This window comes from Schistocerca americana, chromosome X, assembly GCF_021461395.2.
Source record: "Schistocerca americana isolate TAMUIC-IGC-003095 chromosome X, iqSchAmer2.1, whole genome shotgun sequence".
NCBI lineage: Eukaryota > Metazoa > Arthropoda > Insecta > Orthoptera > Acrididae > Schistocerca > Schistocerca americana.
In genome coordinates, this window is record NC_060130.1 from 504543985 (window position 1) to 504570353 (window position 26369).

At 44.3% G+C, this 26369-nt stretch overlaps 1 protein-coding gene across 1 annotated transcript in view; it reads right to left on the reverse strand.

Annotated features, from left to right (window-relative positions):
- The window catches only part of LOC124555348, a 457917-nt gene that overhangs the window by 331399 nt on the left and 100149 nt on the right, over nt 1-26369 (reverse strand). Inside the window, exon 2 of the mRNA XM_047129228.1 lies at nt 10290-10369. The gene's annotated coding sequence lies outside the window, so the exon portion shown is untranslated. The remainder of the gene's footprint in view (nt 1-10289; nt 10370-26369) is intronic.

Below are 26369 nucleotides of genomic sequence, written 5' to 3' on the forward strand. Positions count from 1 at the left end.
TACCTGGACATTTGTTTTGGTATACTCGGCGAAAAAATGATTTCAGATCAAAACGACATGCACCAACAAAAGAAATTCGTGATGTTAAGAAAAGCGTCGGTTACTATGGGCCGCAGAACAAAATATAGGTTCTTAAATAAAAAAGGTGGTTCACAAGCAAATCTGTTTATACAACGACGGGTAAAAAATTGCAACACCAAAAACAATTAATGTACAGTAATGAAATTTCGGGAATACATTTGTCTCGGTAACATATTTAAGTGATTAACATTGCATGATAACAGGCTAATGTAAACGCGAGATAAGCCATGCAAATGTGTAATGCTGGTTTGTTAATAACTGCAGTAACCGCCAGAATGTTCAATGCAAGCATTCAAACTTTTAAGTATTGTGTTCTACAGGTGCCGGATGTCAGTTTGTGGGATGGAATTCCATGCCTGCTAAACTTGGTAAGTAAATACAGGCACAGTTTGTGCTATTTGTCGATAAAGCCGATGATGCCCCATATTTGCATTACACACAGGCCTAGTGATCGAGCAGACCACGGCAACAAGTCGACATTCTGCAGAGCATGTTGAGTTACAACAGTGGTATGTGGTTATCCTGTTGGAAAACAGCCCCCTGAAATGCTGTTCATCAATAGCAGCACAACAGGTCAGATCACCAAACTGACGTTCAAATTTGCAGTCAGGGTGCGTCGAATAACCATTAGAGTTCTCCTGCTGTCATACGAAATCGCACCCCAGACTGTAACTCCAACTGTAGGTCCAGTGTGTCTAGCACGCAGACAGGGTGGTTGGAGGCCCTCAACTGGCCCCCTCCTAACTAACATGCAGCCATCACTGGCACCGAGGCACAACCAACTTTCATCGGAAAACACAACAGACCTCCACCCTGCCCTCCAGTGAGCTCTCGCTGGACATCGGTGAAGTCGCAAATGGCGGTGGTTTGGGGGCAGTGGAATGTACGCTACAGGGCGTCCTTGAAGTAACTGATTTGTAACAGTTCGTTGTGTCACTGTGGTGCCAACTGCTGCTCGAATTGATGCTGCAGCTGCAGTACAATGCGCCGAGGCACAACCAACTTTCATCGGAAAACACAACAGACCTCCACCCTGCCCTCCAGTGAGCTCTCGCTGGACATCGGTGAAGTCGCAAATGGCGGTGGTTTGGGGGCAGTGGAATGTACGCTACAGGGCGTCCTTGAAGTAACTGATTTGTAACAGTTCGTTGTGTCACTGTGGTGCCAACTGCTGCTCGAATTGATGCTGCAGCTGCAGTACAATGCGCCAGAGTCATACGCCGGACATAATGATCTTCCCTCTCGGTAGTGCGTCCACATCCGGCGCCCGGCCTTGTTGCGAGCGTATACTCTTGTGGCCACCGCTGCCAACAGTCAAGTTCAGTGGCTACATGCCTGCCAAGTCTTTCTACAATATCGCAGAAGGAACATACAGTAACCCGTAATCCTGTTGCACAACCTCGTTCAAACTCAAAGTGTTAAAAAATGGCGTCTTCGTCGCCTTAAAGGCATTCTTGACTAACAACTCAACACGTCCAATCTCAAAGATCACTAATGCTCATGACCGTTACGGCGTGTATTTAAAGCATACCTGAAATGCATCCTCATAGCAGCGCTAACAGCTCCACTCTTACGCGACTGGCGCGAAGTTTGAATAGCGGCCCATACTTCTCGCCGTTTCCCTAAGCACTGCAACCAAATCAATCTGAATCCGCTTACTGTATTCGATCCCTGGTGTCCCTCGGGATGTGTCCTACCAACTGACGGAGGGAGGGAGGGAATGTAGTGCAAAGGACCTAAAGGCGGGAGCAGTCTAGCAACATATGGATAACTATGAGGGGGGGCCCCACAATTACAAACGAAGGACGGCTCATTATCGAGTAAGAAACCATAGATCAGCCTGGTAAGGCCGATACGAAGATTGCAAAGAATGGTAGACTCCCACCAGGAGATGCGGAAGGAAGAACGCCACATGCTGGGAATCCCCTTAATCACACGAAGTTTATTAGATAGTGGGGTGGCTCCTTAAGAGTCAGCCCACGACTAAGCAGAAAGGGATTTGACATGAAGCCGCAAATCCACCTCTGGTTCAAATGGCTCTGAGCACTATGGGACTCAACTGCTGAGGTCATTAGTCCCCTAGAACTTAGAACTAGTTAAACCTAACTAACCTAAGGACATCACAAACATCCATGCCCGAGGCAGGATTCGAACCTGCGACCGTAGCGGTCTTGCGGTTCCAGACTGTAGCGCGTTTAACCGCACGGCCACTTCGGCCGGCTCCACCTCTGGAGGGGTGGACAGAGAAACTGGCAAACTCATTACCATGGATACCCACGAGGCCAGGAACCTAAACTAGATCAGCCGAACAAACAACATGGTCAAGATCGGCGAGAAGTTTGTGGGTGGCACAGACCGTGGGGTGTCAGGAAAAACGCTGGACGATAGCCTGAAGGTCACTCATCGAGTCCATACATAACGAAATTGGATGAGGGAGGACCGTTTCATAATGCAGAGGGCCCAGTAAATGACTACCTTTTCCACAGTAAACACCCCATATGTGGCAGGCAAGAGATGGCTTACTGTGCCAACAGAAGGTGTGGAGTGCCTGATCCCATGTGATCAGCAGATGTAGGGCCCTCTGTGTAGAAAACAATAGCATCCTGAACTTCCCATAAGAGACAGCAGAACAAAGAATGGTACACCATTGGAGCGATGAAGGCTTATGGACCCCAGGAGAGAGCCATCGAAATCCGAGATGGAGGATCTGAGAGTAGGAGTGAGGGGGTTCAGGAGAGAATGTGGGGAAAAGGACAAAAAGGGAAGATGGACATCATGGCGGAGAGAAGTGAGGCGAAACCCACTAGTAAGCTCATTCGAGTTTGGGCTGCAGGCAGGTGACGTCCTGAAGCTGCGAGAAGAATTGAACAGAACAGCAGGGGTGATCAGGGAAAAAGCGGATAGCAATGGCATAGGAAACAGAGCTGGGACTGCCAAACCAAAAGGGGGGAGGGAGATCCCAATGTCAACCAGAAGACTATCGACAGGGTCCAAGAAGAACCATGTGGAATGGGCAGCTGAGCCATGAACTTGACAACCATAGTTCAGATAGGACAGAACAAGGCCCAATAACAGTCAAATAATCCGCACCCAAAGAGGTGTGGACAAGGAGGCAAAGGACATTAAGGACATGACCTCAGAGATAGATAGGGGCCAATCAGTGCGATCGAAAGCCTAGCTGGGCAATCTGGCCATTGGGAGGTGGGAAGGGAAAGAGAGAATCAATGGGAAGTGGATATTGCCACAGAGGTTATTGTGAAGCAACCTGCGTAATGAAGGGAGAAGGGGAGGAAAACTAAGAGAAGGATCAATGGCAGAGAAAATGCCATAAGTGGCACTAAAATGGGTAGGGGAACCATTATTAAAAAGACGCAGGTCGTGATCTGCAAACAACCTGTCTATGAGGAGACGCCTACGCGACAAAAAAGGACTGCCCCACCAGGGCCGATGAGCATTAAAATCCCCAAGGAGGAGGATGGGAGAGAGGAGGTGCTGAAGGAGGGCAGTTTGGATGTTTGGATGGATAGCGTTAAATGGACCAAACTACAAGGCCCATCAGTCCCTTAAACCTTTGTGTTTCGTCCCAGGAACAGTCGCCAGAAAGGAAGGACACAAAAGAAAACAAATCCCAGTGAATTCGACTGTATCTGAGAATCAAGAAAACAAAGAGAGAGAGGCAAGTAGAATTGAGAGAGGGGTAAAAGGGCATAAGTGGGAGAGCTGCCCTGCCCAGAAAGTAGCTGGAGGCCTCCTGAGACACGTCATGTGACTGGAGACACACCTTCTGCATCTGATCCCTTTACCACAAGTAAACGAGCTACATGGACAAGATAAAACCTCAGGAAAGAGTAAAATGACGACGCGTGTGAGACGAATCAAAAAGATGGGAAGGGCAGGAGCCAGGTCGGACTACCGAGGAAGGGCAGCCATGGGCCCCTTGGGTCAGGGCAAGTGACGGGGACCAATCATTCAGGCGACTGACATGACTAATGTGCCCTACGTCACAGAGATGAGTAAAACCACTTTCACGGGTTAAACATAAAATCAGATCAGCCGCTTTTAGGGCAGTCCAGACGGATATGCGCCATTGTCAGACGGGAATCACACCAACAGAAGGGTGGGTCCTCACGTCTGAGTGTGGCGTTTATGCCACATCACTGTTCACGTTCATTATATTTTTGTTGCTATGTTTTAATGCACAGTATAGGAAGATTTTGTTACGCCATGCTAGCTTGTATGTAGGATCACAAAGCAGACTAATCCAATGACGTGCCAGATGGTATCACAGCGCGAGAACGGCCGGGCGAGCAAAATGCGTATCACATTGAACAGAGACAATGAGGATTCACTTACTACGCTGGGCGCCAAGACGTAAATCTTTTATCTTCTATATTTATCGTTTAAATATCAACATAAAGCTCCAACTGTGCTGTTGACATTACTTGCACTGACAACTTGTTAACAATAATTTCAGTATCACTCAATTCACCAGGAAACGATAATTACAAATTTTGATTAGTGTCAATGCAAATTGATGGAAGTGATGGACCGATCACAAGTGATCAATGAGATTCAAATGGTTCAAATGGCTCTGAGCACTATGGGACTCAACTGCTGTGGTCATAAGTCCCCTAGAACTTAGAACTACTTAAACCTAACTAACCTAAGGACAGCACACAACACCCAGCCATCACGAGGCAGAGAAAATCCCTGACCCCGCCGGGAATCGAACCCGGGAACCCGGGCGTGGGAAGCGAGAACGCTACCGCACGACCACGAGATGCGGACACATTGAATACTTTCCCATTTCCCACTTTGCAACGCAATGTTTACTGCATGCAGCAGAGACTGCGGTCAGCTGAGAAGAAATCAACTTGGATGACAATTACATCTTTACATGACGAGAGCTAATCAAGTTATCTCTAGTTAGCTATGGATAGTGAGCGCAGATATTATTTACTGAAATCCATCGGGTTTGTTAAACTTGGGACATTTTTTGTGGGAAGTGTTTCATTCAGGAACCCACTGTGTAGTATTTGAGGGTAACAGTTTCCATCATCTGGGAATTTTACTTCATGTACTCTCATGAATACTTTGCAGGAGAAAGTGGCCGTGGATCAGCCAAGTGTGGCCAGTGTACAACCAAAAAAGGACAGTAATACACTGCAAGAAGCACAAACGGAAAACTGCCACATGGTCATGGTCTCTAGTGGTTAGCAGTATATATGGAGAAACCAGGGCACACCAATCACCATTTCAAGCCTCCAACAACAGATGGCACAGAGCTGACCGAAGGTTCGGTTCCTGTACCCCCATCTCCACAGTCGGCTGTCAACCAGGCAGCACGTTCGTTCACTGGGATCCTAACATGACAAGGGATCCATACAAAGACGATCGATCGTCGAGCGTGGTGGCGGTCATATAGGAGGTCATGGATAGTAACAACCAATGGGTGTTGAGGGTAGCACTGGTCAAAAGCCTGAAGCCTACTCAAGCAGTCACCGCCAATTAACAATGACTCACTATTGGATGAACTAATGTGGATGAGGGCTCGAGCAATGGCTACAAATTCTGCATCTGAAAGTAGGGAGCACAGTTTGCTGCATCTTGCGCGTGTGTAGGCAAAACCTGTTTGTCTGTCGACCATAAAGACATTAGTCTATAACACAGAAATGCTTGAAGGGCGTCCCTGAACAGGAGGCGAAAAACCATAGTGTCTACTGAGTCTGTCGGTCAAGTGGAGAGATCGGTGTAGATCCGAGGACCAGGTACACACCACAGGGATGCACACTATTGCACGCGAAAGAGTTCAGAGCAGAGACTCTTTATGCGAACTGCAATCTTGACTAAACACCTTGGCCTGTGTTGTGGGTGGTAGATCTCCCTACCAGCAAAAAGGACACAGTAGTTGGGTGCTCAGGACAGCAGCGAATGTGTATTGCATTGCTGAGCAGCAGTTGATGGCGCCAAATCTCCAAGGGAGGGACGCTAGCCTCTGCTAGTAGGCTTTCCACAGCGCTGGTCCGAGAGGCACCTGTCGCAAGTCAAACACCACAATGGTGTATCAGTTCTCGCATCCGCAATGCTGAGGGCGATGCTGAGTCATACAACAGGCCCCCATCATCAAGAGGCGACAGGATCAAAGCCTTGTAGAGCTGCAAAAGTGTAGAGTGGTCTGCACCCCAGCTGGTGTAACTGAGACAGCGAAGAGTATTAAGGTATAACCAGCATGGTCGCTTAAGTTGGTGAATATGGGGAAGCCACGTCAACCGGGCATCAAAGATCAATCACAAAAAAAAAAAGAGTGCAGCACACTGAGTATTTGGTCATCGAGAGTCCTTGTTGGGGATGGACAGTACCAAGGCAACAGAAATGTATGACACACGTTTGGTGACGGAAAACTGAAAGACTTGTGTGAGAGCCCAGGACTGAACTTTTCTATGGCACCCTGCAGACGGCAGTCAGCAACACCCACAGCTGAGGAGCAATAGTAGATGCAAAAGGAATCAGTATACAGGGAGACTAACTATAGACTCCACACCTTAACTGAGACCATTCACAGCCACTAGAAAGAGGCACACTCAATACAGAGCCCTGTGGTACTCCATTCTCTTGTATATGGGGAGTTCTATGGGACACATCCATTTGAACCTGGGGTGTATGGCATGACAAGAGGTTCCGGGCAAAAGTCGGGAATTGGCACTGAGATCCCCAATCGTGGAGGGTAATAAGGATGTGGTGATGTCATGTGGTGTCATATGGCCTATGCAAGTCAAAGGAGACAGTGATAAGATAATAATGCCAGGGAAAAGTTAACCAGATAGCAGTCTACTGGCAGACCAAATTGCTGACAGTAGAAAGGCCTTGTCAAAAACCTCCCTCGAACTGAGCTGTAGACCGCTAGTCTCAGGGCACCAACACAACCGTCGGTTCACCATAAGTTCAAACAACTTTCAGAGAACATAAGTGAGACTAATTTGGCGATATCTGTCCATATAAAGGGGATATTTACCAGATTTCAGTTCTGGGATGATCACGTTTTCTCGCCACTAAGAGGGAAGCTCACCCTTGCTCCAGATATGGATGAAAATGGCAAGGATGTGATCCTAGCAGTCCACTGTCAAATCTTGGAGCATTTCGTTGTGGGTGCAGTCTGGCGCTAGAGCAGTGTCAGGGCAAAGGGCTGGGACACTGCGGAATTCACACTCACTGGACAGATAAGGTTCAATGTGACATGTAGCAAATGGTAAAGGAAGTCGCTCTACCTGCTGTTTGAGGACACGAAATGCAGGCTGATTATTCTCATACGCAGAGATTCAAGCATAATGAAAAGCAAAATGTTTGGCAACAGCGTCTGGATCAGCGTAGACGATACCAGGTACACCCGCAAGGTACTAGTGTCCAGAGAGGCGTCTAATCTTTGCCCAAACCTGCGAAGGAAGGGTATGTGGTCCAACTGTAGGAACATACCATTCCCAGCATTCTCGTTTCTGTTGCTGTTGTACGAGGTGGCGGTTTTGTTCAAATGGCTCTGAGCACTATGGGACTTAACTGCTTAGGTCATCAGTCGCCAACAACTTAGAACAACTTAAACCTAACTAACCTAAGGACATCACACACATCCATGTCCGCGGCAGCATTCGAACCTGCGACCGTAGCAGCAGCGCGGTTCCGGACTGAAGCGCCTAGAACCGCTCGGTCACAGCGGCCGGCGCTGATACACTGGTTGCAGTTGTGTTCTGGACAACCGCATCGATAACTTCATATGTTGTGGTGTGAAGGGCGATGGTAGTGGCGAAAGCATCCCAATAAGCTTTGGAGAGACGCAAAGACATTACAAACATTGACTGTGAGCGGGCGTTGATTGAAATCAATGGGGAAAGTTGAAAATTTATGCCAGACCGGGATTCGAATCTGAGCCCTCTGCTTCCTAGGCAGATGCTCTAACTACTTAAACCACCCAGACACTTTCGAAACACGCCTAATACATAAAACGTTTTAGACATAAAATGTTCATGTTTGACAGTTTTTTTAACTACAGATTTTGCTATGTTTGTATGTGAAATTCTGAATTTGAGTTCGCTTTGCCCATTTTACAGCAGCTTCCACACAATGAAAAGGTCATTTTGCCTATAATACATTTTACCTACAGAAAACCGTATGCACCATTTCCAAAAATTAATGTCTGAACGGTATGTGTGAAGAACCCTATATATAAATATATCATAGGAAAGGGTGTGGGGTGGGGGTGCGAGATCAGCACTATGTGGAGTATGCTCAAGAATTCTATTTAAGCTGCAGTAGATTACAAACAATAAATATATTTTTTCGTTGATTTGCTGAAGCGTTGCTCTGACGGAACACTCAATTCTTATGAGCTGATCCCAGAAGGTGGCTTGAAGAACCTATTTATGTTTGGCTTGCACAATTCCCTGTGACACTTCACGAGGAGCTGCACTCTCATTTTCAGACTGCCAGTTTCATGCGGATATGTAGTAAAAAATGCCAGAATTTGTTGCCTGTAACAATGTAATACATATAGAGAAATGAAGGCTCAGGGATTTCTTCTTTCACGTACCCGCATCCAAAATACACCTCCTTCTAGTTTTTGTACTTCCAGAACATTCTTTTTTCAGTGACATGAGTGTCATGCACAGAGCTGATCGAGTCTTCGAAGCCGACATTAAGCAATAAACAATCTCTAACCCTTCTAATTACGCATTAAATTAGTGCAGTGTGTCTATTTGACATTGTGTGTGAAGTTCACTCCAATGTTCCTTCGGATATGCATGCATCTCCGAAGGAATATTGCAATGAACTTTACAGGCACTGTCAAATACAGACACTGCACTAATCTATTTCGTGTTAAAGCCAAGGCTGACGAATGAGTATCTCCCTCAGCGGGAATCACATAATTACGTGAGCACTATGTGAAGCAACACTGGGATATATGGAAGTTTGGCTTCATCCGTGAAGCATGCTCAGATAGCTAGAGCGATTACGACGACCGCTCGCGTAAAGCGGGAAATCCGGGTTCGACTCCCGGTATGGCACAGATTTTCATTTGTACTACCAAACCGTATAACTGTGGTGGTACCGTATTAGCAATATGTGAACACATTTCATGCCTTTTAATTATGGTTCAGTATCGCAGACATGGGGTTCCACTGACTGCGGAGATTCCCTAACATTAACCAACAATAAAAATTATAGTGCTAAACCGCTTGCAAGTTTTCTTCAGCGTGAGCTTTATTAATTATGTCTAATCACGACAAAAGTTAAAGGTTCGTGAGCTACTGCCTGTTGCACCTGTTTAGACAGAATTAAACATGTAAAGAATTGGTTTCTGACTTATCTATATGATGCAACACAATGTAAACTTTCTTAGTACCCATCAGTTAAGGAATTCTTTCGTGGCTTTATGAGTACAATAGCCTCCAATGGAAGTTTGCATTCTGTTGATAACATTTTATGTACTAAAAACATACTTGAATATAAAAAAATTGTGATATACTTAATGTTTGTTTCATTTTGTTTTACATTTTAATTTCATTATAAATGTTAACATTAGAGACTGTAAAATTTTCAAATCTTCTAAGTCTCACTAGAAATCTTTCGCAGTCTGAAAAATATTTGCTTCAACCATTGCAAGTGTGCTAACACTTACCGTTCACGTTACTCTAATTACGTGTCTCCAGACACGCAGAACCAAGCAAGTGACCGAAACCACCCCCCCCCCCTTTTTTTTTGTCCGAATAAGATTTTTAACATATCCCAGTAACTTTAATGTTTCGGAACTTTTCGATTATTTATTATATGGATTCGTTCGGCACAATATTTAGTTGTGTTTTGACGGAAGAAGTAACGATAATGGTACATGAAACTTCAATCTGCTTCCTATGCACTAGCTTCAAACTAGCCATACTTTGTACATTCACCTTTTTTTCCCTCCTGCTGGCCTTTCACGTGAGTAACATCCGGAAGCAGTTTCTATCGTGAATGTCAAAGCTCCCCGCCTGTAATTACTTTTGTGTCTTAATTTCTGTGGTAAATCAGTCATCACATTGTTGGAGAGGCAAATAAAATTTCGTAACATTCCTAACGAAAATTGTTAGGTATCAGAAATCTGAGAAAAAAATATCGTGTCCGGTAGTATAGTAACACATGACTACTCAACCATTAGAATGATATAAACTGCATGAACTTACCGGTCATTTAGGATAATGGTTTGTACACCAACAGCGCTTCTCAGTTCTTCGGCGGACGGAATACCCGTATCGTTAGCCACCTGAAAGGACAAGTGCAAATGAGTATTTTCTGGTATTATTAGTTTTTAACGTATCTAGAATTTATAAATTAATTAATCTACGATTAATTAAAAGACTGATATGCTGCGTTCATTAATTTTACTTAAGAAAGGGGATAAACCAGATGTCAATTTTATTAACCATCAGAGGAGTTTTCTGCACATGTTAATAGCACAGAAACATTAGAGACTTTCCACGGATAGCTATAACGCATCACTTGGACCCAAAACGTGTGGGTGTAGAACTGAGGGAGAAACTCCCGTTGAAGTTTAGCATACATCGATATCCATTGGGATTTGCTGTTTTAAGTGGATTCACATCGTAACGTCACGCGCATGTAGGCGAGCAATTTGAATGCCCAGTATTGGTACGAGGTAAGGTGAAATCATTGTATGGCTGAAGGCTTGCGGGCCGAGGGTTCAGGGCGCGCAGCGGCCGGTCCGCCTAGTTGACTGGTACGGGCGAATCCAGGTACAGAAAGCCGAGCAGCGTCGCCGGAAATGGGTAAATCCCAAAGCTGTGAATTTGGACGGCTGTTGTTCGCATGGCTTTTGTGTAGGAGACATACCACAAATGGCGGAGTATCAGGCAGGCTGAAAGATGGCTTCTTACAGCTCTTTAAGAATGCAGTCAAGTACATCGGCGATCTCAGAAAACATGGGGCGCATTCAGTGACACGACTATATTTCAGTATCTTCAAAATTACAGAAATTAATATTTCAAAGCGAATAAACATCTTCACAATAAATCACTGAATTATTAACTTAAATGTTTCAGGCAGTTTCAACAAAAGATACCTCAGATGGTAAAATTGCACGATAGCTATCATCCCTGAAAGCCACTTATCTCTATCGGTTTTATTTATTAACATATTACGTCTTTTATATATTTTTTTATTATACAAACATCTGTTACATCTTTGTACTTTCCGCAATTACATAGCAAATAAATACAGCATGACTGCATCACACATTTTCTCCCTTATGTAGTCATTTAATGAACAGTTTACTATTTGCCAGTAACTTCATTTAAATCTTGACTGCAAGTGCTAAAAAAAACTGTGCCAATTTAAAAGCGGTTAATCGCATGCATTAGTGGGAAACAGCCGAAAAGAAAAGCAAAAGACGCTTCTGTCACGAGGCATAAAAATTGTTTAAACAATAAACAATATTGAACGAAAATTCGTTATTTAACACTAACGCACTTGCTGAAGAACGCTGTCTTGTTTACCTATGTACAAACTATTACTTACAAATTTGGAAATTTGTGGTAAGGTCAAAAAAATGGTTCAAATGGCTCTGAGCACTAGTTAACATCTTAGGTCATCAGTCCCCTAGAACTTAGAACTACTTAAACCTAACTAACCTAAGGACATCACACACATCTATGCCCGAGGCAGGATTCGAACCTGCGACCGTAGCAGTCCCGCGGTTCCGGACTGAAGCGCCTAGAACCGCACGGCCACCGCGGCCAGCTGTGGTAAGGTCTTATGGGACCAAACTGCTGAGGTCATCTACACATGTACTCCGCTAGCCACCAAGCTTTGTGTGGCAGAGGGCACAATTCGCGCCAAAGTCGTATCCGACCTCCCTCCACCACCTCTGTTCCACTCGCGGATCGCGCGAGGGAAAAACGACAGTCTGAGCGCCTCAGTTCGAGCTCTAATTTCCCTTATCTTTGAATGGTGATCACTGCGCGATTTGAAAGTTTGTGGTAATAAGACTTCTCTACATCTTCGGCTAAGATCGGATTTCGGAATTTATTGAGCAGCTCCTTCCATTTAGCGCGTCATCGGTCCCTAAGCTTACACACTGCTTAATCTAACTTAAACTAACTTACGCTAAGGACGACACACACACCCATGCCCCAGGGAGGACTCGAACTTCCGACGGGGGAAGCCGCGTGGACCGTGACAAGACGCCTGAGACAGCTCGGCTACCCCGCGCGGCCTATTACTTACATTTACTGTAATCGACCTGAGTGTAACCGAATTTCTTTATTTAAATATTGTTGTAATATATTAGTTTGGTCCGGGAAGTGGTGAGGACTAGTCAAATCATGTCTGTAGAGCTTAAGACCAATGTATTTTTGTTGTGAATGGCCTTCAGCCAATGGAAACACACACTAGCGAAAAATTACGGCAATCAAGAGGAGACTAGGAGTTTTCGAATGAAGATCTCACAGGGGCGATTCTAGACACTTTGTTTTGAGTGCTGGAAAAGGCAGACCTGCTTATAGTAACGTGTGCGATTCAGTTGTGTAGGTGATTGATTCTGGGAGGCGAACAGCCACTACAATACTCACGAGAGATCTAAATGTGCTCCAGTGTAGAACTCTTTCCGCCTTTATTACGGAAATGAGGATAGATAGCGTATGCGTTACTAGTCTTTCTGTCGTGTGTGTTAATCTGTAAATCATCATACTGAACTCTCCACTGTTTTGGTGGTTGGTTGGTTGATTTGGGGGAGGGGAACAAACAGCGTGACATCGGTCCCATCGGATTAGGGAAGGATGGATAATGAAGTCGGCCGTGCTCTTTCTAAGGAGCCAGCCCGGCATTTGCCTGAAGCGATTTGGGGAAATAACGGAAAACCTAAATCAGGATGACAGGACGCGGGTTTGAACCACCGTCCTCCCGAATGCGAGTCCAGTATTCTAACCACTGTGCCAGCTCGCTCGGTAACTGTTTAGAGCTGGTGACTGTTTCGTGTATTGTGACCACGAAACAGACTTAGCTGTCACATATCTTTGATGACTGTTTAGTTTTGGGATTTTGCTACGACTCTCGTAACGCTCTCGACGTAACTTTACTGCATTTAATAAGAGTATTTTCTGTCTGTATTTTCAAGGAATATCGGGAAATCACTTCCCGTCTATTTGAGATGTCCTTTCTTGAATAAACATTACCCAACATTATTCTCTGTCATCTACATAAATTACAGACTTTAAAACAGAACCTTTGTTATTAAATTATTCATTTAACTTTTACTTTGTATTTCTGTGTATTTTATTAAGTCTTAATTCTAGCCAATGCAGAGACTATTTTACTGCAGGATCACAGCTATAGGTATATGCAGCGAATTAGCTGCAGAGCATGAAAGCAGACGTGCGCGGCTCGAGCCTACGACTATATCGAGCTACTTATTTTAAATGGAGCCGTGCATAGCTCAAGTACCTAAAGTACAAATCACGGCAGGTATAACTCAATTTATTTGCTCGCATGTGATACTGTTTACTGGAGCGATTACATTAACAGTAACCGTTGGTACAGTCGTAATATCTACGTTGTTGTTTAGTATTTTAGTGAAGCCTCGTGCGAGAAGCGAAGTCTGAAAATTTCCATGGTCCCATCCATTCGGTTCCGCAACTCCCCGGTTTCCAGGAACGCGCTTGGCACTAGACCACCAGGCCTGACAGAAAACTGCTTTTCGTGCCACGAAAAAAAAAAAAAACCCATGACCAATGGGGAATTAAACAGCATGTTTTTCGCCTCTCGAGAGAATAGGCTCACGAGTCTTGATAAGAATGAAAACAGAAAGAAATACAGCCGGTTCCTAATGAGTAGCGACGTATCTTTCCAATGCTGCAACAGACGTAAATACACTATGTTGTTGTTGTCGTCGTCTTCAGTCCAAAGATTAGTTTGATGTAGCTCTCCACAATAATCTTTCCTGTGCGAGTCTCGTCATCTCTGTGTAACTACTGCCACCTACGTCCATCTGAGCCTGCTTACTGTATTCGAGACTGTCTCCCTTTACAACTTTTACCCCTCCCCCCACCACACACACACACACACACACACACACACACACACACACACACACTACCCTCCACTACCGAGATGACCATCCGGATCTGATGATGGCTTCCTGCAGTCAAGCTTTGCCGTAATTTCTTTCCACTCTCCCCTCTTTCCCAATTCAATTCAGTACCTCCTCCTTACTTATTCCATCCGTCCTTCCCTCCCTCCATCCATCCATCCATCTAATCTTCAGTGTTACAGTGTTATTCTGCAGCACCACATTTAAGAAGTTAATATTACCGCCTTATCTCAAATAAACATTAGTTATCAGTTCTGCTCCAGCAATTAATAAACACTACCATTGCTAGGTCCTTAATTCTGGTACTATATTCCACATTTTTGCATGACGGATAGTATCTCACTGCCTCACTTTCACCGTTCGGTACTGGGCTCAGCGAAGAGACATGTTAATGTTCCGGCTAATGTGAACGCGTCTCCATTTGGCAGTGACGTTGCTTTCCGTTCAGCCAAACTGACGTTTTATCGCCTTGCGACGCACCGGCAGCTTCTGCACTGACGGCAGATTGGCAACGCTGGGCAGCAACTACCCTCACGACAGCGGCCTCGCCATCCCTGTGGAAACCACCTCGCACAAAATTCCCAGGCAAACAGCCGGGCACCCGGCTAGTGACCCAGATGTAGACGCATTCTGCGCCGGGCGTCCGCATGAACATAGCATGTGGTCAGCATTCATGTTATGGTGACAGCTATGCACGCGCGAGTTGCTGCCCATATGCCTTTAGCCCTTACATAAGTTTGATAACGTCATAATTTACACAATACAAAATCAAAGTGCGCACTCACAATTATCGTTATTTCATTAAACCCGACGAGTTTTTCCATTTTTTCTTCCTTGACGTTAGAAGTGACTGTTTGTCTTGCCTTACTCAACTTCCTATGGTTTCGTTCACTCAGTGTGCTCACGAACCGTGTCAGATTTGCTGTTTCAGCAGGTATGGCGAGCCATTGAAAATGCCTCTTTACCTGGGTTGAATGTTTTCCGCAGCTCGTAGGGCCGCAAGCACATTCCTTACATAAGCAACTGAACAGTATCCGGTGTTAAAGGTAGATCGGAAGTTCTTGTATTCCTTGTCAATCTAGACACTTAATTTTCATGCAACTTTATTTCTCCGAATGATACTTGTGTAAAAATATAATACGTTTTTAATTTTTTGTGGGGATTATGAGGGCCTGCAGTTGTGTCGTAAGCTGGCTTTTCAACACGCTGATGTCAAAATACCTAGCGCTACGGTTTTAAATACCGGTTTTAATGAAATCTTATGTGCACACTTCAGTGTCTTCGTCACCTACGCTACAGACTAAGATGAACAGAAAACAAAAATGTTGTATCCAAAAGTGACTAGCGTGCAAATATAACAAGCGACCATTAAATACATTGATGAACACATATTAACTGCACAAAATTACACTAGGTACCAGATTATGCAAGTTAACAAAAACACAATTTCGTCCACACATACTGTCTTTATGTATCCACTAATACATAATTTTGGCTTTACGCGTTCATATCCTAATAACAGGAGCTAAACTTAAAGCAAATTTACTGCGTCTGTATCGCAATTCCCTAGTGACTCCAGTTTTCATGCATTTGTAACCAGATTTTCCCGTCCAGTTAACTCTTGTCTCCACATTCCGATATGAGGTCTCTTCCTGGCGAAGAAGTCCACGCTCACTAAATTGTCAAAACAGCAGCAGCAGCAGCAGCAGCAGCAGCAAGAACAAGACCAACATTGGGGAGAGGGGAGGGCAGCACACGAAACCATCCAGACATGTTGCAAGCCGACTCACAGATTTCGTGAGCTCCAAGATAATCCCGAAATTGTTTCCACATTCACGTCTTTCGGCCAATAAGCACCAGGAAAAGAATACGAGCATAAGTACCAGGTAAAGAATACAGGCATTACCATCGGTCTTATGTTACTCCTATTACTTACTCTCCTCTAGAAAATTTTGCTTCCTAACTTAATTTTTCTCAAGTTTGCTTCTAACCGGAGCTCGTCAACATCTGCCTTCTTGGTAGTCACTATCCCCGCAGCCAGAATAATAGGCTCTTACCACAAACAGCTTTAGACCGATTACAGAAACACCACAACCCAGGCCCCTCAATCACTGGATGCCGTGTTGGCTCTGTCAACCAAAAAGCCAAGAAGACGATCTCATAGGACGGCCAGGAATGATACATCGGCGAGTCAAAGCGTTACGACAAATGCCCACCGCGAAATTGAATACCGCTTGGTGCCGTTGCGGGAACGTGACACAGTAAGGTATGTATACACGTGGAGCAGAGACGAATGGGGAATTATTCTAGTGACGATACGGGCTGCAAATTGGGGAAATCCAGTGACATAAGCGACTTTGACATCCCGGAAACGGCGTAACTCGTGTGTTCGTGTCTTCAGCACCTATGAAGAGCGATTTAAGGACGGTTACACCAGGTCGATGGTCAGTCCAGATATGTCATCCAGGCGAACGGCTACTTAAATATGGGCTGCTCCGCGGACGCAGGCGGTGCGGCCAGTATTATGCTATGGAGGATATTCATCTTGTCTTCCACGGTGCATGTGGACTAAGTGGACATTAAAGCCGACCAGCTGTATCGTTCATGCAACGACATGGTGTTGGTCGTCCATGCGTCGTCACAGAACGCGGAAGTTGGAGCCTTGCCCCCTCTGTAAAGCAGGACGCAGGTTCACCTGTAACAGATCTGCCGACAGTACAGAATGCTAGTGCAGGCACAAGGGTTTTGGAACACACTGTTCAACGCACATTGTTGAACACTGGGCAACGCAGCAGACGACCCCCTGTGATTTCCAGTGTCGACCCAATGACATTGCCAATTACGACTGAAGTGGGCACGGGATCATCGAGACTGGGCCGTGGATCAATGGAACCATGTCACCTGGTAGGTTGAACCACATTTCTTGTTACACCAGGTCGATGGTTCTGTCTGGGTATGATGTCATCCAAGTTAATAGCTGCCATTCTTCGACGACAGGGGCATATTCCAGTAGGATATGCTGTCTGTGTCCCACCCCCAGAATTGTGGTACAGTGGTTCGAGGACGTGACAGTGAACTCACATCTCTTTGGGACAAAAATTCGTTCGATTTTAACCAGATGGAACACTTTTGGGACGCAATTGGGCGTATCAGAGAGCGTAAGAGTTCTAAGCAACCGGTTGCAATGCGCCGAGAGATGCCAGCTGTTTGTCTGCAAGTATAAGTTGGTGTGTGTTTTCTTGTGGTATATGCCATGGCCAAATTATCTCCTTTTCACCTGGACATCCAGAAAAGGGAACACTCCATTCTCCCATGGAAAATATGATGTTCGGATATAGTGTGGAGATGTGTGACGAATTCATTCCGCATCTGTTGGCGAAAATCAGTTGGTGTGACCTGTCCATGGCCACTCCTGTCTGACCGTAGTAAATACCACAAAAAGAAAATATGTCGACGTCAAGATATGCCTCAAGAGGTTACACGTCTCCAAGTTGAATTTCCGGCCAATACGTTTTTATGTGTAAGTGATAAAGGTATGTACACAGCAACTTCTGCAAACTAGCTTGTATACTTACCACCATTACGGAAACAGTGACCAACTGCTTGCGTCAGTACAGGCGGACGCCCCCCTTCCTCCCCCCCCCCCCCCCTTCGCTTTAGACCATACGTTACTGCGAGTAAAATATAGCTAAAAGTACACAAAAGTTTTTGATATTGTTGTGACACTGGTATCTGTCCCCGTCCACAAGTAAACGCGAGTTACAGAGTGGCGTCAATGGCGCGAATCCGCGCGGGTTTAACTTGGTTTACGTAGTATCAAACACTGCAGGACAGACAAAAACTAATTACTAGTTACCAATGCAGGCCTAGTGTGGGTTTCTCGTGTTGTTTTAATGATCGATGTCCAGAAAAATCCAATTGTATACAAGTTCTCCCCTCGACAAAGTCCGATTAAACTGGAAATTTATCTGCTATGGTTTTACAATGGGTCACACTTTACATTATAAAAGGCAAACAATGATTTGTTGTACATCCAACTTTTAGTAGAACGTAAATTTCGTATCTGGAAGCAGAAGAGAAGAATAAGTTAATCTGAGACTTTTCTGTGGATGGACAGTACGAAAAACTTGCAACATTCTACTAAAATCCTCTTTAGCTGGATATGGAAAACGACAGATGCTGAAAACTGTAATTACATTCATAGATGTTTCTATGTCTAAGTTTGACTAATTCGCAAAATTTCTTCCTTTGATATTTTCGCTTTCGTAGTTCTGGGCAAGCGTAGTATCACAAAGCGTAAATGATTACATGCTTTAGATCGACCGTATCTCTACTTTCAACCAACTGTGCGTAGCTCTTAAGAATAGCATTTACTTTAGGAAATTAATGCAATGAAACCAAGGCTAAGTGGAACTGCACTTCAATGAAGGTTTTTCTGAATCTTTCGACGACAAAATTAATAAGTTGTCTCTGTCTCTAAGGTGCTTCCATTTCTATTTTTGTGCAGGGTGTACATAAAGTCCGGGAACACTTTCAATTATTTATTGCACAAGGACTAAGCATTGTACAGATGTCATACATATTGCATTTTGAAGAGAAACTATGAAAGTTTTTTTTAACAAACATTCGATATACGAACCATGAATGACCCGGCAGACGTCAATACTGCAATCTAATTCTTGCCGCACCCATCCCAGCATGGCATCGTCGACTGTGGCAGTCGCTTCCCGTGTTCTCTCCCGGAGCTCTGCTACATCACGTGGTAGAGGCGGTACATAAACCAGATCTTTAATATGTCCCCACAGAAAAAAAGTCACAAGGAGTGAGATCTGGTGATCGGGGAGGCCATTTCATGAAACAGATGTCTCCTTCTGTAGCACGGCGACTAGCGCTATCAGCAAATTACCTAACTAGGTTGTGACGGAATACATGAGAAAAATAAAAACAACACACAACTTCCAAGGTTTCTCTTCAAACTGACATGTATGATATCTGTACAATGTTTGGTTCTTGTGCAATAAATTACTGAAAGTGTTCCCGGACTTCATGTACACACTGTACTTTAACCGAAAGAAAAATACGCGGATTCAGAGTAGCCCCAAACACTGCAGGACAGGTAAATGAATTATTATAGAGTGACGTGTTAAATCGACATACAGTTCAAAGCAGTTTAAAGGAGCAGATATTTGTGTCAGTGTTTCCCGCACAGTTAATCACAGCCCCCCCCCCCCCCTTCACCGTCCCTTGGTAGGCTTGTTCTCAGCGGCAAGGGATCCTCAATATGTCTACGCCTTAAATGTCGAACATAACACAGGCGCAGCCAGAGGTGTTTCGCTGCTATCCAGTTAGAACCATCTTACATAACACTGATTCCACTCACTGCTCGAACGAATTCTGCCTCGGGCATGGATGTGTATGATGTCTTTAGGTTAGTTATGTTTACGTAATTCTAAGTCTAGGGGACTGATGACCTCAGATGTTAAGTCCCATAGTGCCTAGTGCCATTTTGAACTGCTCGAACGCGTAACAATTTAAATGAGCGCGTACGCGCGCACACAAGAGATTATATATACAGGAACACTGCACACAATGGTTAATGTAACATAGGCTACACGTTCTTAAGCATATCGAGATATGTCCATCCTCGGCAAAGAAAAATGGACCAATCACCTTTTCCTGTGAAACTGCACAAAAACATTAAATTTTGGAGAGTCCCTCTCATGTTTTACTGCTTCATATCGTTGTTCCGTAACCAATATTCTCACTATACGACGATTCATCTTTCCACTTAAATGGAATGTTGCCTCGCCGGTAACACTAAGCGTGGAATAAAACTGTCATCTTCTATCTTGGCAAGAACGAAATTACAGAACTCCACACGTTGTTATTTGTCACCTTCACGAAGAGCTTGCAGTAGCTGAATTTCGTACAGTTTCATGTGTGAATGTCGACGCAACACATGTCAGCATGTTGAGCTGTCGAGCTGCACTTCAAACGGATTTCTGCGGACTACTACTAAAACTATGGCGGATGCGTTCGACGTCTGTGTCAGACGCACGGGGACGGCCCAGCGATTTGCCTTTACATAAACAAACTGTTTCTCGAAATTGTTCATGCCATCGTCTAACGCTTTGTGCTGTAGGAGGATCCACATTATACCTAGTAAAAAAGTCGCGCTGAATAGTTATTACTGACCCGCACTGCGCAAAACGTCCCGACACCATTTTTACTAGAACTGAAGTGGGCGCACACTGCTGCTACCTAGAGGGAACCATGTAAAACTCTAGAGTGCTCTTTCCAACAGTACAGCGTTCACGCATATCTCTCAAATAACATAAGTTATAATTTTTTTCAAATCGGATGATTCTTTTTGATACACCCTGTATTATAGTTCGTTCAAGATATCAGAGAAAGCTTTCCAATAAATGGTAGCATACAAAAGAGGTAGTCTTTTGGTACTTAGCTAAGACCTGTAATTATTCCGTAAATGCACTGTTACGGAATTCGTCTTTTTGCTTAAAAAACGAAAGAAAGAAGTGCTTTTCATGGCCAACGAGAGCTATTGACAAAAACAGTACAGTGACAAGAGGCTGACAACATTTGGTGTAATACTTCTGATGTTAACAGACGGGAGTCACCTGATACGTTTATTGTCGAACCTGAAATGTATCTCCAGCGGCCTGCGCCGGGAATAAACATGCTGGACGTCGCCGTCGCGGCGGGGGCCGGCCGCCAGTATGAACGCCGGAATTCAAAACAAAGAGTTTGATATCCAGGCGCTTCCCGGCCCTGCGCGCAGTGTGCACACCTCCGTCATATTGCCCCCACCGGCCTGCATCCGTGGCGCCGTATAGTGTTTGGAGCACCCATTCCATTGAGCCACGGTCCAAATTCGATGATCCCGTGCCCACTGTAATCGTAACTGACGATGATGTTATATCAGCAAGGGACAAGCAGGGATCACCTGCTGCGGAGCCGCCGTATTCAACTACCTGTGCTGAACGGGGCGCTCCGAAACATTTGCAATTGCAATCTGTAGTCAGATATACCACAGATTGCCGCCTATCCGACTTTACAGAGCGGGCACGCCTCCGAAACCTAAATTACGTGATGAACCGTTAACATCGAACACTTTGTCCCCTATTCGAGATTTCAGTGTCCTACAACCGCTTTCCATAGATGCTCACAACAGCACCAAGCGTATACTCGGCCAGCTACGCGTTTCCGAGATGGTCATTCGCAGACGGCGGGCTATAAAAATGTACACTTTGGCATTCTCGCGGTGGGCAGTTGCCAGAATGTGTATATGCATATGCTGCAACAGTTTTCGATGTAACTGCACGAAACACACGTCACCTCTTTGTTGGTGTAACACTGTACTGGAAAAAAATGTTATTCTTGCGTTTACTGTAGTTTAGGATTGGTATACGAGGTGGCAGAAGAATGAGTCCTACGTGAAGGCCACCAAGTACTTAAACGTATTCTATCATAACAGATCAAACAAGTCAATCTTTATTAAGCGTGATACAGAACAATTATCTCCGTCGCCATAGCAGTGAATTGGGTGTCGTATTTCCGTCAGTTCCACGAGGTTGATATAAATACATTATTTACAGTAGGATTTAAGAAATGATTGAAATGAATTGCTCAATATGCTGAAATTTAATCCATCCCATTTATTATACATGAAGCGCACACCTTAACAAGTAAGAAGTAAGAAGTATCTACTATGCCCCCTCCTGACTACATTTTTTTTCCTTTTTGAAATAGTTGATCACAAACATATTATTAATGACGACAGTCTCTGTGTTTTTGCACTAACTACGTTTATTACAATACAATGTCGTTCTATAACCACGCCTGGCGGGGCTACAATGATGATACAAAATAGTATTTGCCTTCCTGTGCTTAGTTTCACGAATGCCCGAGTTTTTGAAATGGGACTGTGTGACAGATGGAGGTTTGGACAGGCACTGGGGGGTGTGCTCGGATAGCCGAAGTGATGGGGCGACCGCCCATGATAAGCAGGGAATCCGGGTCGAGACCCGGTCCGGCACAAATTTTCAATTGTCACAAGTACCTAACGCTAATACACATTCACGGTACGTGAATCAATCCCACAGACGTCTTATATGAAAGGCGATGAATAGCTAACCCTAATTTGCAGAACATCGGAGTAGAGGGTTGCTAGGGATGAAGAGGCTGGCTCTGTGGCACGAACCCTGCGCAGACGAGCGACGCAGTAGCCCTGGTCGAACGAAGCAGTGTGAGGAAGGGGAGGGGATAAAAGGTACAATCGAATTCCGGGCGGCGGCCAGGCCGTGGGCACGGCTGGCTGCTTCTCGTGTTCCAGTGTGATAAGCCGCCACATTATCAAGCCTTCCCACATACACACTGCCAAGGGTAACGTTTCGGAAGGCATGAACGCTTAACGCCTTTCCTTGCTATCCAGCACCGACTTGGGAATATGTTCGTGTTTGAACGATATACAACCAGTCACTTTTGAATTGCGCGCGTACACACACACACACACACACACACACACACACACACACACACACACACACACACCGTATTTAGCTGCAGATGGTTTTACACAATAAATACCAAGCGTAAATACAAGGAATGTGAGCATGTTAGTTATTACATTTTGCTACCAATTTAAATTATTTACAGGGGTAAATAATGGACGCAAAATGGTTCAAATGGCTCTGAGCACTATGCGGCTTAACTTCTGAGGTCGTCAGTCACCTAGAACTTAGAACTAATTAAACCTAACTAACCTAAGGACATCACAGACATCCATGCCCGAGGCAGGATTCGAACCTGCGACCGTAGCGGTCGCTCGGTTCCACACTGTAGCGCCTAGAACCGCACGGCCACTCCGGCCGGCTAATGGACGCGTATGTATATTGGAAGCTGTAGGTGTATACAAATGTTGGAAGTAACATGTACTATAGATAAAGAAAAAAGCAAAACAGGGATAATGGAAAGTAGTCGAGTTAAATCAGGTGATGCTGAGGGAATCATATTACGAAACGAGATACTTAAAGTAGTAGATGAGTTTTGGTATTTGGGCAGCAAAATAACTGATGACGGCAGGATATAAAATACAGGCTAGTAATGGCAAGAAAAGCATCTCTGAAGAAGATACATTTGTTAACATCGAATAAAGATTTAAGCGTTAGGAAGTTTTTTCTGAAAGTATTTATCTGGAGTGTAGCCTTGTATGGAAGTGAAACATAGACGATAAACAGTTTAGACAAGAAGAGAATAGAAGCTTTTAAAATGTGGTGCTACAGAAGACTGTTGATTATATGTGTAGATCACGTAACTATTGAGGAGGTACTGAATAGAACTGAGGAGACAAGAAATCTGGGGCAAAACTTAACCAAAAGAAGGGATCAGTTGATATCACATTTTCTGAGACATCAACCGATGCCAATTTAATGTTGGAGTATGCAGATTCAGAAGCATGTAGGTTGCAGTAGTTATTCGGAGATGAAGAGGATCGCACAGGATAGAGTAGCATAGAGAGCTGCGTCAAAACTGTCTGCGGTCTGAAGACAACAACAACAACAACAACAACATGGATCAAAGAGTTACAGCGAAACAAACAAGAGTAAAATATTTATTGCATAAATGAAAGAGTGAATCAGTTAATAGCAAGAGTGTGAGAGAGCGATTTTTTTCCTTTTTATTTCTTTATTTTGGCTTTGGGTTACAATGACCATACAGCCAACAATGGTTATCAAGTGCCAAAATGAAATATAATCGCAAAAAAGCACAACAGCACAAAATTACGAAGTTAGCATACAACCACACTCTTAAAGTAATGTAAAAGCGCAATTAGACAAACACCAGACGGCCGGCGGCAGTGATGACAATGACACTGGAACAAAATTACGAACAGCACTATACAGCAACATAATGACAAACATGCATATGCTCTTATAGCAAATGACGAAACACGAAAGGGCAAATACCGTACATCATACAATAAGTACAACAATAGCTGAACAAAAAAATTACAAATAACGTCGAAGAGAGCGGTTACACACATCGACATAAACCGCCAATTGAAATCACAGTTGCAGTTGGTGATACAAAATAGATATAATGAACAGAGAACATCTATTCGCCAAGTAACTATCCTGTATTCTGACATTTATGGAAAACTTAACATTGTACAGTAGACTGTTCACACAAATGACCGAACATAGGTGAACATAGGGAATGGGTACACAAATAGAACCCACTGCGCTGTCCTGTATGGCGAGTGGTGACCAGAGACAGATGTACCTTAGGAAAGAGCGGTAGGACCAATCTTGCTATCAGTGTAAAGAGTGGTTGTATGTGAACTTACTATACGACCTTCATCACGTACACACTACTACTAGTTCCTTAATTCTTATACTACACTGGCTGATAAAAGAAAGTGAAAAACTCAGAGGGAAATAAAACGAAATGTGATATTATTTCAAGGATTACAAAACTGAGTCAGATTTACAAAGAATCTGGCAGTATGGGCCCCCATGAAAAACGAGTGATCGAATGACAACGACACTTTGTGGAAACATTAGTAAGGACATGAGGAAGGGACATAAGAAATAAACAACTGAGAGGAACATTTTAAAGTCCCCACGAGAGGGTTAAAATCTAGTGATCTTGGTTGTTACGCAATTTGGAACGATCGGCCAATGATTCGGTCTTCTCGAAAGGTGTTACGGAATAACCGAATGATGTCACGAACAACGTGACGGAGCTTCATCGTGCGTCGAAACATTTCAGTCGAAGCACTTCTCCCGTAGAGCAGAAATCACATGGTGGCGAAGCAGCTCACAATAGCGTGTGCCGTTCACGTTGCACGTCCTTGGTCCTAGGGGTCCGAGTTCCTCAAAGAAAACTGGACCAATCCCGAATTGTGCCGTTTAGTCAAACCACAGAGTTACGCGTTCACTATGCAGGGCGAAAACATGGACGTTTCGTTGGTTGGGACGATCCCCACGACAACAACTGCGTGTTCATCGCCCCAGTGAGCGTAGCGTGTGCACCATCACTCCACAAAATGTTCCAAGGGCACATGCCGTCGACTTCAACCCTTGCAAGACACTTAAGTGCGTTGTGTTCTCGCATGTCTGCGTCGGGTGGCAATGGTTTGTGAGTAATGTGAAGTTTGTGCGGACCTATTTCACAATTGTTCGCAGCATCTCTCGAACGGTGGACCATGAAATGTTCAGCTCTCGTGGCAGCTCGTGCACTGCTTGAAGACGCACATTGCGTCCAACACTCTCAGCCATGGAACAATAAATTCATCAACAGTTTGAGGCGCAATTGGCCGTCGGCCTCACCCAGGAGTAAAACTAATCATTGGCCGTCGTCCAAAACTGCGTAACCAATAAGATAACAAGATTTGAACTCTCTCATGTGGAAATTAAAATGTTTTTCTTTCAATGGTTTATTCGTTATCTCTCTTCCACATGACCTTACAAAAGGTTCCCACACAGTTTCATTGCCCTACAATCACCCGTTTTTCATATGAGCCTTCCCACTCTTATTTTGAGCCACATATTACACGCACGATTCCGGAGGTACGCATAAAACACCATCCGAAATTGTGCTAAACGCATACTCTGAAAATTATTTCGAGCAGTTAGTTCATGAGAGTCCACGCTAATAGTAAACGGTTGTGAAAATATACTTGACCTCTTAGCAACAAATAATCCTGAGTTAATAACGAGCATCGAAACTGATACAGGGATTAGTGATCACAGGGTTGCCGTTGCGAGACTGAAAATTGTAAACGCCAAATCCTCCAATTATAAACGAAAAATATACCTATTCAAAAAAGAACGCAAAAATTCACTTGACGCCTTCCTGAGAGAGAATCTTCACTTCTTCCAAATTGATACTATCAGTGTAGCCCAGATGTGGCTTGAATTCAAAGAAATAGTATCGGCAGCAATTGAGAGATTTAATCCAAATAAATTAACAAACGACGGAGCTGATCCTCCTTGGTATACAAAACGGGTCAGAACACTGTTGAAGAAACAACGAAAGAAAAATGCCAAATTTAAACAGTTGCAAAATCCTCAATATTGGCAATCTTTTACAGATGCTCTAAATTTAGCGCGGACTTCAATGCTAGATGCTTATAATA